This window comes from Hyla sarda, chromosome 3 (genome assembly GCF_029499605.1).
Source record: "Hyla sarda isolate aHylSar1 chromosome 3, aHylSar1.hap1, whole genome shotgun sequence".
Classification (NCBI taxonomy): domain Eukaryota; kingdom Metazoa; phylum Chordata; class Amphibia; order Anura; family Hylidae; genus Hyla; species Hyla sarda.
In genome coordinates, this window is record NC_079191.1 from 83,452,717 (window position 1) to 83,467,958 (window position 15,242).

Consider the following 15,242-nt stretch of genomic DNA (forward strand, 5'->3'; position numbering starts at 1 on the left):
TAATGATCCATAGGGACAGGGCATTGTAGGAGTATTGTAATGACAGCCATATTAGTTGTCACATATCTGATCAAAATAGAAATGGAATACATCATTTTTTTTTATTTCTATTATGTGTGTATATATATATATATATATATATATATATATATATATATATATATTTATTAATTTTTTCAAAATTTTTTTAGAGGTACTCCAGTGGAAAACTTTTTTTTTTTAAATCAACTGGTGCCAGAAAGTTAAACAGATTTGCAAATTACTTCTATTAAAAAATCTTAATCCTTCCAGTACTTAATAGCTGCTGAATACTACAGAGGAAATTATTTTCTTTTTGGAACACAGTGCTCTCTGCTGACATCTCTGTCCATTTTAGGAACTGTCCAGAGCAGCATACTGTATGTTTGCTATGGGGATTTTCTCCTACTCTGGATAGTTCTTAAAATGGACAGAGATGTCAGCAGAGAGCACAGTGCTCGTGATGTCAGCAGAGAGCTCTGTGTTCCAAAAAGAAAATAATTTCCTCTGAAGTATTCAGCAGCTAATAAGTACTGGAAGGATTAAGATTTTTTAATAGAAGTAATTTACAAATCTGTTTAACTTTCTGGCACCAGTTGATTTAAAAAAAAAAGTTTTCCACCGGAGTACCCCTTTAAAAGCAAAGGAAAGCAGCGCAACCCGGTTAAAGATGCAGATGTAGTGGGTGCCATCAAGACATGCAGCCCAGGTCACAGTCTACTGTTAAGCTGATAGGAACACCAAAGAGGTTCCGCAGCACTCCAAGGGTGATTTATTATCCCATGTAAGGTATCTTTCATGGGATAATAAATCACTTTGAATTCACCCTTGGAGTGCTGCGGAACCTCTTTGATATATTTAAATTTGTATTTTTTTTTTCATTCTTTTGTTGCTTTTTTCTTTTATTTCTTTTTTTGTATTTGAAGCCTATGCTGACCAGTCACTTTCTATCACATGCTTCACACTAAGCATTACCATTGCTCTTCATCCCAACATGTGATGCCCACACTTTTCCCTATAACATAAATGTAAGTCCTATCTCAGGCTGCAGCAGCAGAGGGACCATCCTGTCTGAGGGAGTGAGAGGCAGCCCTGTGCACGCAGACCAGCCTCCTCCACAGCTCTCCCAGTGCACTGACTGGAATGTATTGCAGCTGCCAGCTCTGTGACTGCTGCTGTTGGATGCGCTCGGCGCTCGGCTGCTCACGCCTGCCTCATTTTCAAGTTTTCAGGGTATGGTAACAAAGAGTGGCTGTAGTAGTGAGCAGAGAATAGTGAGCCAGTCGTGTCCTGTGTGCAGGTAAGTGTAACAATCCGGGACCCACTGCCCCCCACAACACACAGGTTCCCCCAGCCTGAGCTCCTTGTCAGTATGTGAGGCAGCACAATGCACTAGATTCCTGCAGCATGCTCTGGAGAAGGGGGGAGGGTGATCCTCTGCTTTATTTCCTAAATATTTCATTGCATTCACTCCTTTTCCCCATTGCAGCCTGCTTGTGTATTGGGGGGTAGTTGCTTTGTATGTAAACATGACTGTGCAGGAAGCCATGATTACTGGGCATGTTGGGGGGCTGCTGGTAGTATAAGTTGGGGTTCATAGTGTAGAAGTTCTGCAGACTGTGCAGGGGGTCCCCCTGGGGTTATCTGTCTATGTATTAGAAGAGTTTAGAAAACTTCCAGCATCACATTGGTGTACACAGCCCTGTGCCCTGTGTGTGTGGGTGTGTGCTGCCCCTGCCAGCCTTGCCCCAGCTCTGTATGACAGCATGGCCTGGGCTTCTCTGTGTGTAGCATGCATGCAGCCTGAGGTAGGTCCTGGATCACTGTGGGAGATGTGACCATGGAAAGTCTCCTATGGTTACCTGCATGCTCCCCTTAGGGTTCCCTGTATCCAGCTTGGAGCCCTAGAGATTACCATGTGTGTATCAGCCCGGAATATTATTATGAATCTGCTGCATTTATTATATAATTTGATAAACAATTTATACTACAGTATTTATATGTTCTGCTTTACATTCTACATTAAAATTCGCCAACCTGTGGCTCATTAGCGTTTCAAACCTACTACTCCCCCCCCCCCCCCAGCCTGCTGCTATTGGGGCACGATGGGAGTTGTAGTTCTGCAACAGTTGGAGTTCCATTAAGTTGGGAAGCGCTGTTCTCTGGCTCTACGTGCGCACATTTTACGTAGAAACGTGTAAAATGAACACACACGTGACTTTATAAGACTTTTTATTGTAGGGTTAACCCACTCCCTGCTGCAGAGGAGCCCTCTGGCAGGGAAAGGGTTAAAGATAAGTGTGTGGGGGTGGGTTAAGGTCCCCATTTGTTCCTGCAGCCTGCTTCCTGGGTCAGACTGTCTCCTGGGACCACATGCAGCTCAGTGGGACAGTCACTGTGAAAAGAGGCAAGTGTCAGCTGTATGCTAATGCGGAGGACAGTATTGTCTGCTCCCAGGGAGGAGGGGACATTCCACCGGTCTTCAGGATCAGACCCACTTATATCAGCCACACACTACGCCGGTTGCCACTGATTTGGGGGGGGGTCACATGTCAGGGTCTGTATACGTAGTAGGACCTTGTAGCCCAGTGTTCCCCCAACCTGTGGCTCTCCAAGTGTTGCAAAACTACTCTTCCCATCGTGTGAAGACAGCCTAACACTACTCTTCCCATCGTGTGCAGGCAGCCTAACACTACTCTTCCCATCGTGTGCAGACAGCCTAACACTACTCTTCCCATCGTGTGCAGGCAGCCTAACACTACTCTTCCCATCGTGTGCAGGCAGCCTAACACTACTCTTCCCATCGTGTGCAGGCAGCCTAACACTACTCTTCCCATCGTGTGCAGGCAGCCTAACACTACTCTTCCCATCGTGTGCAGGCAGGCTAACACTACTCTTCCCATCGTGTGCAGGCAGCCTAACACTACTCTTCCCATCGTGTGCAGGCAGCCTAACACTACTCTTCCCATCGTGTGCAGGCAGCCTAACACTACTCTTCCCATCGTGTGCAGGCAGCCTAACACTACTCTTCCCATCGTGTGCAGACAGTTTAAGGTAGTCCGGGCATAATGGGAGTTGTAGTTTTGCAACAGCTGAACAACCACAGGTTAGGGAAATGCTGTTGTGGCCTATAGACGAAGATTGCCAATTGTTTATTCTCTATATAGTGTGCAAGGTAAAGAACATGAACCATATGAATGATTACATGTTCATAGGCCTACAGAGAAAATTGCCATTTAGATGAGGGTTTCCCATCAAGTGTGCCTCCATCTGTTGCAAAACTACAACTCCTAGCATGCCTGGACAGCCGAAGGCTGGAGACACCCTGGTTGGGAAATACTGATCTAAATTTTCTAGTATGTTCCCTGAAGATTTAGTTTGAACCACTTGTCATAACATACAAGGGAGTTGCAATATATGCAAATTTCCAATCGTATAGCTATGGCTTTCCAGGCATGCTAGGAGTTGTAGTTTTGCAACAGCTGGAGGCACCCTGGTTGGGAAACAATTTTCTAGTACGTTCCCTGAAGTCTTAGTTGGCACCACTTGCCATAACATACAAGGGAGTTGCAATATAAGCAATTTTCCAGTCATATAGCTATGGCTGTCTGGGCATGCTGAAAGTTGTAGTTTTGCAACAGCTGGAGACACACTGTTTGGGAAACACTGATCTAAATTTTCTTGTAAGTTCCCTGAAGACTTACTTTGCACCACCTGCCATAACATACAAGGGAGTTGCATTATAAGAAATTTTCCAATTGTACATAGCAGTGGCTTTGTTATGACCGTGTTCACACGTGCAGGCTCTTAAATGCAGTTATCGAATCCCAATCCTACACGTGGGGACATGGCTAAAGAAGAGACTGAGATTTCTCCAATCCCAAAAATTGCCATTGAAAAACCTAAAAGTGTGAACGCACCCTAGAAGTGGGAATAATGGATTGTTAACCATGCTGAAGTACAGCTTTCTTGCTTTACTGCAGGTGCTGTAAAAAAGCTGTTTATGGTAGCCTGCAGTTTCACATGGGCATTTATAGACCTTGCCAGGCAACAGTTGTGAAGATAATGCAGTTGCTACACTCTTTAATCATCCATTTTCTATTTTACTAATAGCTGGATATTGGTAAAATGCTCAGAATGCATTTCTATAATATAAGTAAAGTTTCTTCAAATTTGGGCTTCTCATTGAATATTATTATTAGTTTTTGCATCTATAGCCGTATTTGCCAACCAGGGTGCCTCTGGCTGTTGCAAAACTACAACTCCCAGCATGCCCGGACAGCCTTTGGCTGTCCGGGCATGCTGAGAGTTGTAGTTTTGCGACATCTGGAGGCATCTTGGTTGGGAAACACTCAACTATAGTGATACAAAAGGTTGTTTTTTTTTTTTTCCTTTTTTTTTTGTTTTTTTGTGAGAGGCCCCTTTGATAAATGAGAACTAGACTGGTTTACATCACGCAGGCTCCCGACACATTGAAATATAAACTGGCACGGTGTCCAATGACTTATATCTGAATAGAGTCAGGAGACATTTGAAACCGTCCTTAGTTACAGGTGTATAATGGTGTCAATCTGGATAAATCAAAGTGGGGTAGTGTCCTCGAGTTCCTGTTTCTGTCAGAGCATCAGATGACCCTATTTTGGTGCAGAAGCAGGAAGTCAGTAAAAACACACACGTACACGTACACGCACACACTCACACACACACACACACACACACACACACACACACACACACAAGCACACACACACACACTCTGACTGTCAGGACCTGGAACAATTTCCTGCATGGCTCCCATACCTGAGCCGCATGGCAACTTGTGTAGCGATGCTGCCCACTTGTGGCAACGCCACCTAGGGGCTGAATGTGAAATCTCAACGTCGTCTCAACCTGTTTGTACTCGCTTTGTTGCTGCTATGCATACAGATGTAGCAGAATTTGTCGTGTAAACTTATCGGGGCCACAATGTCTTAGTCCCCTTTCACACTACAGGTATCGTCCTGTAAAAAAACCTCCGTTATTACTCCCGGCAAAAAGTCCTGAAAACGGCCGTCAAAAAATCCCATTCATATCAATGGGATTTTTTTGAACACTCTTTTGCATCAGGCAAGTCCGTTTTTTTTTACTCATGTTAGTTATTTTTGCGGGCACAAAAAACGGTGCATGCACTAATTTTTGGTCCGGTGAAAAAAAACGGACGTTAAAATTTAACATTGAAATCTATGGGAACTGGATGTAAAAAAATAAATAAATAAATAAATAAAAAAAAAACCATTATTGTCAGGGTATATAACATCTGTTTTTTTTGTACTGAGCATGCTCAGTACAGCTTTACAAAAAAAGGGTTAAAGCCTGATAAAAAAAAATAAAATAAAAAACGGATGTAACTGGTAATAACGGATGAACAACATCAAGTTTTTAAAGAAAAAAACATTAAAAATAACGGATGATGGTCATCAGTTATCATCCGTTTATTACCAGTTATTGCATCCGCTTTTTTTTGTTTTTTTTATCCAATATTGTAAAATAACGGCAGTAAAAAAGCAGGATGATACCTGTAGTGTGAAAGGGGCCCTACACTCTAATAACTTCCGAGTTGGTTTCAATTAATTTTACAGAACAATATGAAGTTACAAATAGCAGAAATTTCTATTAGTTTGCATCATTGGCGAAGGAAATGATGTTCATTAGGAAAAAAAAAAATAGAAACGTTTAAGAAGAATGAAGAATTTTATAATAAGTACCACATTTTTATCTGTAGATATTTTAAATAGAAAACCTAAATAAAACAGCATAAAGATGTAGTTTTGGGACAAGAGGCCGTTGACGTAGATTATACTGACAAAGACCAAGCAGTAGAAGGGAACATACAAATATCCCCCAGAAATGAATGCAATGTTCCAGTTACAAATCCTTTTGACGCTATATGAGAGGAGTTTACTTTTTTAGGGGGGAGTTCCCCATAGGACAAAAGAGACAAACATACATACCGTAGATGGATATCCCAACCAAACACTACAATCCGTAAAACCCCAAAAGAGAGGATGCAATGTGTACTAACCATGAGAGAGGAGACTAAACTACTCACACTAACTCATGTAAATCAATAATAAGAGCTCTTACAACTCAGAGGCTATGTTCACACGTTGGAATTTCCATACAGAGATTCCGCAGCAGCAGAGTCCCATTGATTTCAATGGGATTCTGCTGCGCTGTGCACATAGCAGAATTTTTATGCCGAAAACATCTGCCACGGAAATTCATATTCCAGTGTCCGCAGAAAGAATAGGTATGTCTATTCTTATTGCGGACTCCTCAAGGAAATGAGATGGGGCATTTCCAAGCGTTCCTAGCACCGGCATGTTATGGCGACGCTCTGCTGACAGGGGAATGTCCGCGCAGAGGGGGAGATTTATCAAAACCTGTCTGGAGGAAAAATTGCTGAGTTGCCCATAGCAACCAATCAGACGGCTTCTTTCATTTTGCAGAAGCCTTTTCAAAAATGAAAGAAGCGATCTGATTGGTTGCTATGGGCAACTCAGCAACTTTTCCTCCAGACAGGTTTTGATAAATCTCCCCCAGAGATTTTCCCCGTGTGACCATAGCCCTACCAATCACAAGTGGAGGTATTATAAGCCACACCAATCTGCTAAAATAATTAAGGTGGGAACATCAGCCATTCATCAATCGTTAGATCGAAATATAGTCAGACAAATCCTTACCCCTATGGAATGGAAAGAGAATGTAAGGAAAACAATAACCACAACAGCACAGGTTCATCAACTCTCACCACAAAAACGATACGAACAGCAATAAAAAACACTAACGAGCAAGATTCCAATAGCAAACAGAAAAAGAGAATTAGAAATAGAAAACACAGTAGAAGAAATAGGCCACACCATTGAAACAAAAAATAGATACAAAGATGACCCATTTAATGAACTTCAGTCAAACGACCTTAGAACAGAAATCGTTTTTTGGTATGAAATTTCGCCCCCAGCCAACATTTGGATAGAAAAATATATTAGAAATTTTTGTTTGATGTTTTTTTTCTATTAAAAACCCTATAGATAAAGAAAAAAAGATAAAGTACACAACAATGAAATCAGCTATTCAAACATGTAATGGTGAAGAAAAAATGTACTTTCTTCCTGAGACTGGAGTAGAAATGAATTCATTCAGACCTGTTATAGAAAAGGAATTATGGAACTTAAATCTTAGTACGGAGAAATACAATCTAGAAAAGATTTACAGGCTATAGCTGAATTACTAGAGAATAATTCCATAATGATCAGGATAAGGGGGAGGTCGATTTCAAACAAATCTGAATGAGATTTTATTTTGAGTGCGGCTAATAGGAGTCCTGTATTTTACTTTCTTTCAAAGGTGTGCCAATCCTCCGGACAGTCACTGGCCTAGGGACGGTGACGTCTAATCTGTCCCAATATGTGGACAGGTTTTTGCAGCCCCATGTCAGGGACACTCCATCATACCTACCAGATACCACTTGGGTTATACGGATGGTGGAGAACTGGTGGACTGGCTGGATCCTTTGCACCTTGGATTTTAGTTTATTGTATATCTGTATTGAACATAGATTGGGACTGGAAGAAGTCCAACATTTCTTACAGAAGAAAAAGGGAACTATTGGATTCCCAGATTGCCTTATTTTATAAAGTATTAACTTAATTTTAAACCATAATTTATTTTTCTTTTATTGGCTGTTGCTATAGCCAAAGGGTGAAGACTGCCATGGTTACCTAGTTTTGTAAATTGATGGCACATTGTGAAATTACCATCTATCCACACCTTGGTGCTGGCCTGCTACTATGGGGTTGTTACATTGATGACATTTTATTAATCTGGGAAGCCAGTTTCCGCCCGGAGATTCCGAGTGCGGCCGGCGCTGACTGAATCAGTCGGCGCTAGGACCGTGCGGACACTGCAGTCTCCAATAGACTGCAATGTGTTCCGCGAGTATTTCCGCCTGAAGAATGAGCAACCCCATTCTTCAGGTGGAAATTTCCAAGCAGATTTTCCATTCACAAATTCCGCTTCACAAATTCCGAAGTGTGAATTTGTGAACGGAAACCCATTCACTACACTATACATATTAGCAAGTGGAAATTCCACCTGCAATTTCAAAGCGGAATTTCAGGTGGAAATTCCGTAGTGTGAACTTAGTCTAAGTCTGCATGTAATGGAATTGCTGTGGTGTAGTGAACAATCTGCACCAAAAACTTTGCACCAAAGTAAAAGGAGAAATTCTTCCACACCCAATGTTGTATCCAGACCATAATTTAACACGCTGTGGATTTATAAACCGACAATATTTTTTCCTGCAGCATGGGGCGAGAACTTTAGAACAGAAGTTTATCCATTTTTCTGCTCCTTTTTAAGGCTAAGTTTACACTGCCGTTGTGCTCTGTCCTGTCCTGGGTCCGTTCGGCTCTTTTTTGCCCCCAACAAACTTAGCTTAATATGCTGCAGATTTTTTGCCCCCAAACCTGAACAGAAAATAGGCAACTTATTGCTACATTTGAACATACCTGTGCAAGTGCCTTTGCAGACCCAGTGTGGATTCTTGACCATTCCAATAGTAATAATCTAAGACCTAGCAGGTACTCCATTTCCTGCAGCAAGTTGTGCTGTTTGGTTTAGGCTAAGTATTTTTGGCGGCAGCCTCTAGACGGAATCTCCGCTCGCAGTGTGAACGCACCCTAATGCAGTGTGTTACAAACAGTGTGTTACAGTGTGTCTCCAGTTGTTGCAAAACTACAACTTCCAGCATATTTGATTTGAAGCTGCAGATTTCATGCTGTGTTCAGTCATTTAGTTTACATTGAAATTCTGCACATCAATTGTGCGCAGGATATTGTATGTGTAAATACACCATATAAAAAATATAAAATCCTTTAGGGTATGTTCACATGTACAATATCTGCTGCATATTTTTGCTGCTTATTTTGTGCAGTTGATTTTTCTACCCATTGAAGTTAATGGCTGGCAAAATCAGCTGCACAAAATAAGCAGCAGATCCTATACGTGTGAACATACCTTTTAAGGTATGTTCACACGTGACGCCTATGCTACAGATTTTGACTTCCTTATTGAAGTTAGAAAATGTGCAGCACATCCGCCATGTCTGAACATCCCCATATTCTGCATTCTCTGCCTGCTCCTTGTGAATGACATGACTGTCTGTGCCAACCCATTCTGTGTACATTCAAGACCACCACTTCCCCCATGCTGCCTTTTGGCGGGAAGCAGTAGAGTGAAAGTCATGGGGACATCTGTCATAATAGCAGCTGCCAAGATTGCATTAGCGGCCAACAGCTTCTAGTGCAATTCAAGTGAAAAAAGGTGTCAAGGTTGAATATAGTTATTTATCCCTTACATCACATCCAGGCAGACCGTCCCACCACAGTCACTTGAGGATTTCATGGAGGAACTGTATATTTAGTGTCTAGTACAGGATCCGCTATTGCCAGGGGAACCTTTCCTAACAAAACCCTATGGTATAATGCGCCTGCATTGTCCTTACAGGAGCTGATCATCTACTTGACTTTAATATACTGATCTTTTGCTCTGGGCCATATTATGACTGTTTAATTTGTGACATTTATCAAAAATACAAAAAAGACGTCAAGGGCCCACAAAACCCCTAAAATATAAAGAAATTGTCAAGCAATTATTTATTTTTTATATAGGTTTTATTGAATTTTCATATTTTATTTTAAAAAATGATACAAAATCACTCAGGACAGTCCCCTGACATATTCAATAAGGTGCAGAGAAGATCAAAGGAAGGAAATAAAACAAAAGAAAATGGAGACAGTATATTCAGCAAGGGCTTCTGAACCTAGAAAGTTTGAAACCCCAAATAATATTCTATAGATGATATAACTTCAACAGGTCCCAAACCTTAAAACAGCCCCTCCCTCAGAAATGTATTTTTATTTTATTTATTTTTTTATTTTTATTTTTAATTAAATTCTTCCCTGTCTGCCACAATGACGCCTGATGAAGTTCCTGTTGAAATGAAACATGTCGGGGGGGGGGGGAGGGGGAGGGGGAGGGGGGAAATGCTTTTGAATTTTAAATGAAGTAAAGTGCTATGACTGTTGTTGGGGATAGACTTCAGCTAATATCTCAACCTGCGAATTACAGTGTGGAGTACAGCGTCATTCCAAGGTACCCCTGTGTATGGGACAAGTTCCAGCACTTTAAAATTTTGGCTCGCGTGGCTATACACTTTTATACATGACAATAAAAGTTACTGTCATTTTGTAAAAAAACCTTTTTACATGTTGTCAAGACATGTCAAAAGTTTAGATCGCATCGGGTCTCAGTCCTGAGACCCACTGCGATCGTGAGTAATAGCCACCTGAAGTGCGCAGCACTTCCTTCCCTGCTGTCTGCACAATCCGCAAAACCCCTGTTTTCATTGTTGCTGTTAGGCCGGTGTCACAACCAACAATTTCTATGCAATGCCCTTTATTATTATCTTAACCATGTCTATATGTTAGGAGCCATAAATGTGAACTCCCAGGTAGTAGACACGATCAGCCAAAAGCTGCACCAACCTTTTTTATTACAGTTTGACGGTCACGCCCCTTCCCATAGACTTTCGTTGAGGGGGCGGCCTCGAACACGGAAGCCCACACACAGCGTTCGGAGTAATAAACTTCCGGACGTTGCGAGCGGAGCTCCGTAAGGCAGGGCAGTGGAGATCCCCTTTAAAAAAAATTATTATTGTTAATTGTTGTTTTCTGCAAATGGTTTACATGCAGTAAGATCAGTCATTTACTTACTTGGTTAGCCTCTGTAAGGCAGCATCACAGGACCATAACCCTAATGTTCATCTTCTGTTTCTGGGAGGTCCAATACTCAATACTGGTTACCTCTGCTAACCCCTTCCATGTTGTATGGGAGGTCACACATCAAATGGCTTATTCCTGCCCCCACCTCCTCCATCTTGGGAAGGATCTTGTTTCACATGCTGGGCAGTAGCTCTTGAGAACAATAGACCAGCATAGTTGTGAGTAATTACAGTGATTGCATAATAGGACAGTGTCGGTGGAAGAGGAGTGGGTATTGTAGTTGGTTATGGTCCATTCACACACAGTATTTTGCTCAGATTTGATGTGCAGGATTTTAAGCTGTGTTCAGTCATTCAGTTTGCATTAATATCTGCAGCAGAAAATCCTGCGCATCAAATCTGTGCAGAATAATGTACGTGTGAATAGACCATTTAAAAGGTAAATTCCACCTACAGCAAGGCCAGGCAACATGAAAATAAAGGTGCAATACAGAGGTGGGCAATATAATGAAAAATGACTGTGTAACCTATGTTGGCATTACCTGGTAAACATTTACACACGCGCACACGTTTTTTTACTTTTATAAAATTTTAGCAATTCATGAAAGTCATGCCAATTTGCATCAAAACCCTGTGACTGTGCAGTTTATGGTCATGCCATGACTGGGAGGTCACCTCTACTGTTACAGGGGGATTCCAGCATTTAAAAACAGGATAAGGGATTGGTGTTTGATTGCGGGGCATTCTGACCGCTGGGTCACATGTTATCCGCAGAACAGGGCCCCGGCTCTCTCTGCTGCATGAAGCGGTGTGTCGGCACCTGCTCCGTGCATTATCTGCTCATGCCCGTAAATGTTGGCACCCCTGAAATTTTTCAAGAAAATGAAGTATTTCAGTTAGAGATGAGCGAAGTTAGAGTGATTCAATTCATCACAAACTTCTCGGATCGGCGGTTGTTGACTTTAGCCAGCATAAATGAGTTCAGCTTTCAGGTGCTCCAGTGGGCTGGAGACTCTTTCCTAGGACTGTATCCACCTTTTCCAGCCACCGGAGCACCTGAAAGCTGAACTAATTTATGCAGGAAAAGTCATCAACTGCCGAGCCGAGAAGTTTGTGACAAATCGAATCGCTGTCACTTCGCTCATCTCTAATTGCAGTAACACATGTTTTGCTATACACATGTTTATTCCCTTTGTGTGTATTGGAACTAAACCAAAAAAGGGAGAGGGGAAAAAAAGCTAATTGGGCATAATGTCACACCAAACTCCAAAATGGGCTGGACAAAATTATTGGCACAGTTTCACAATTGTGGAAAAATAAGATTATTTCAAGCATGTGATGCTCCTGTAAACTCACCTGGGGCAAGTAACAAGTGTGGGCAATATAAAAATCACACCTGAAACCAGATAAAAAGGAGAGAAGTTCACTTAGTCTTCTCATTGTTTGTGTCTGTGTGTGCCACACTAAGCATGGACAACAGAAAGAGGAGAAGAGAACTGTCCGAGGACTTGAGAATCAAAATTGTGGAAAAATATCAACAATCTCAAGGTTACAAGTCCATCTCCAGAGATCTAGATTTTCCTTTTGTCCACAGTGCACAACATTATCAAGAAGTTTGCAACCCATGGCTCTGTAGCTAATCTCCCTGGGCGTGGACGGAAGACAAAAATGTATGAAAGGTGTCAACACAGGATAGTCCGAATGGTGGATAAGCAGCCCCAAACAAGTTCCAAAGATATTCAAGCTGTCCTGCAGGTTTAGGGAGCATCACTGTCATAGCAAACTATCAGTCAACATTTAAATGAAATTAAATGAAAGACTATGGCAGGAGACCCAGGAGGACCCCACTGCTGACACAGAGACATAAAAAAGCAAGACTACATTTTGCCAAAATGAACTTGAGTAAGCCAAAATCCTTCTGGGAAAAAGTCTTGTGGACAGATGAGACCCAAGATAGAGCTGTTTGGTAAAGTACATCATTCTATTGTTTACCGAAAACTGAATGAGGTCTACAAAGAAAAGAACACAGTACCTACAGTGAAATATGGTGGAGGTTCAATTATGTTTTGGGGTTGTTTTGCTGCCTCTGGCACTGGGTGCCTTGAATGTGTACAAGGCATCATGAAATCTGAGGATTACCAACGGATTTTGGGTCACACTGTACAGCCCAGTGTAATAAAGCTGGGTTTGTGTCCGAGATCTTGGTTCTTCCAACAGGACAATGACCCCAAACATACGTCAAAAAGCTCCCAGAAATGGATGGCAACAAAGCGCTGGAGAGTTCTGAATTAGCCAGCAATGAGACCAGATCTAAATCCCATTGAACACCTGTGGAGAGATCTTAAAATTGCTGTTGGGAAAAGGCGCCTTCCAATAAGGGAGACCTGGAGCAGTTAGAAAAGGAAGAGTGGGCCAACATTCCGACTGAGAGGTGTAAGAAGCTTATTGATGGTTATAGGAAGTGACTGATTTCAGTTATTTTTTCCAGAGGGTGTGGAACCAAATAATGAGTTATAGGTGCCAATAATTTTGTTCAGCCCATTTTTGGAGTTTGGTGTGACATTATGTCCAATTTGCTTTTTTTCCTCCCTTTTTTGGTTTAGTTCCAATACACACAAAGGGAATAAACATGTGTATAGCAAAACATGTGTTACTGCAATCCTTTTCTGTGAGAAATACTTAATTTTCTTGAAAAATTTCAGGGGTGCCAACATTTACGGCCATGACTGTATAGGACAGCCGGCAATTCCCGAGCATTGAACTTTGGTATCTCTGTGGCTTTCCTGCGATCAGACACTTATCCTGTGGCTAGTGGATATGTTTTTTTAAGTGCTGGAATCTACCTTTTAAAGTACCTGTCGTTAACAAAACATTTTTTTTATATAATGTAAATAATACCATTATATTTATGTCTGTAATATACATTTGTTAAAAATGTGTATTTTTGTCCCTACAGAGGACACTGAGGCTCTGTGACATGCTATGGGCTCACACAGAAGGAAGACAAGCCAGGAGCCTGCACAGAGCCCTGCTTGTCCTGCCCTCACTTCCTGTATTTGGACTCCTCATCGAGACACACAGGGAATAGCTGCAGGGACAGAATTTTTTTGCCCATAAATATACACATTTTCTACATTATATGAAAGGTTTGTGACAGTTTTGTTGCAGAAAATTCTTTAGCTGCCCCATACACCTGAATGCCACGTGCATGCTACAAAAACTTCCCCTCTCAAATTAATGGAATGGATATTTATTTTCAGAGATTCTGCAATAATTCAGTAGCGAATGAATTTAAGCTAAGACTTCTAATAATTTCCTACAATATATAACATTCATCTTTATACAGAAATGTATGTTATATCAGCAAAAACAGTAGTTAAAAACAAAGTTGCCTGCTATATGCGCATCTTGTACTTGTGTTTGCATGTTGTACAGGAACTTGCAGCATGTGAGGAAATGGGGTTTAGGTGTGCCTATAGTGCCACATCACTGCAGCTTCTTTTCTTTAAAAAATGTTTTAATATAAAACTGTGCACAGGACAATGATGATGAATACTGTATATACTCGAGTATAAGCCAAGTTTTTCGTGCTGAAAATGCCCCCCTGGGCTTATACTCGAGTGAACTCTCCGCCTGTCAATCCCTTCTCAGTGGACTTCAACCTGCGGACCTCCAGATGTTGCAAAACTACAACTTCCAGCATGGCCGGACAGCCAACGGCTGTCCGGGCATGCTGGGAGTTGTAGTTTTGCAACATCTGGAGGTCCGCAGGTTGAAGACCACTGGTATACAGCATGGTATACAGTGTGCCTGGGTATGCTGGGTGTTGTAGTTTTGAAACCTTCATCATCATCCAGCCCCCCTCCCCCCCTCTTTTGTTTTGTACTCACCTCCCCTCGGCGGGATGTTAGGGTTAGCTGGTCCGGGCCGTCTATGCTGCAGGGCCTGTCCGGTGGGGATGGTTAGTTGTTGCGGGCTGTCCATTTTCACCGGGGGGGGGGGGGGGGCCTCTTCTCCGCACTTTGGCCCCGGAGTAGTGACATTGCCTTGACGACGACGCACAGGGACGTTCATGCGCAACGTCCCTGTGCGTTGTTGTCAAGGCAACGTCACTACGCCGGGGCCGAAGCGCGGAGAAGAGCCCCCCCCCCCGGTGAAAATGGACAGCCCGCAACGACTAACCATTCCCATCGGACAGGCCCTGGAGCATAGATGGCCCGGACCAGCTCACCCTAACGTACCGCCGAGGGGAGGGGAGTAGAAAACAAAAGCACAAAAGCGGGGGGGCTGGATGATGACTAAGGTAGCAGTGGTCTTCAACCTCTTCAACCTGCGGACCTCCAGATGTTTCAAAACTACAACTCCCAGGGCATGCTGGGAGTTGTAGTTTTGCAACATCTGG

The 15,242-nt window shown here is 42.3% G+C and overlaps 1 protein-coding gene across 1 annotated transcript in view; it reads left to right on the forward strand.

Moving 5' to 3' along the window:
- The first annotated feature begins 1,180 nt into the window (after window positions 1-1,180).
- The window catches only part of TFDP2 (transcription factor Dp-2), a 91,301-nt gene continuing 77,239 nt past the window's right edge, over window positions 1,181-15,242 (forward strand). The window contains exon 1 of the mRNA XM_056564461.1: window positions 1,181-1,318. The gene's annotated coding sequence lies outside the window, so the exon portion shown is untranslated. The remainder of the gene's footprint in view (window positions 1,319-15,242) is intronic.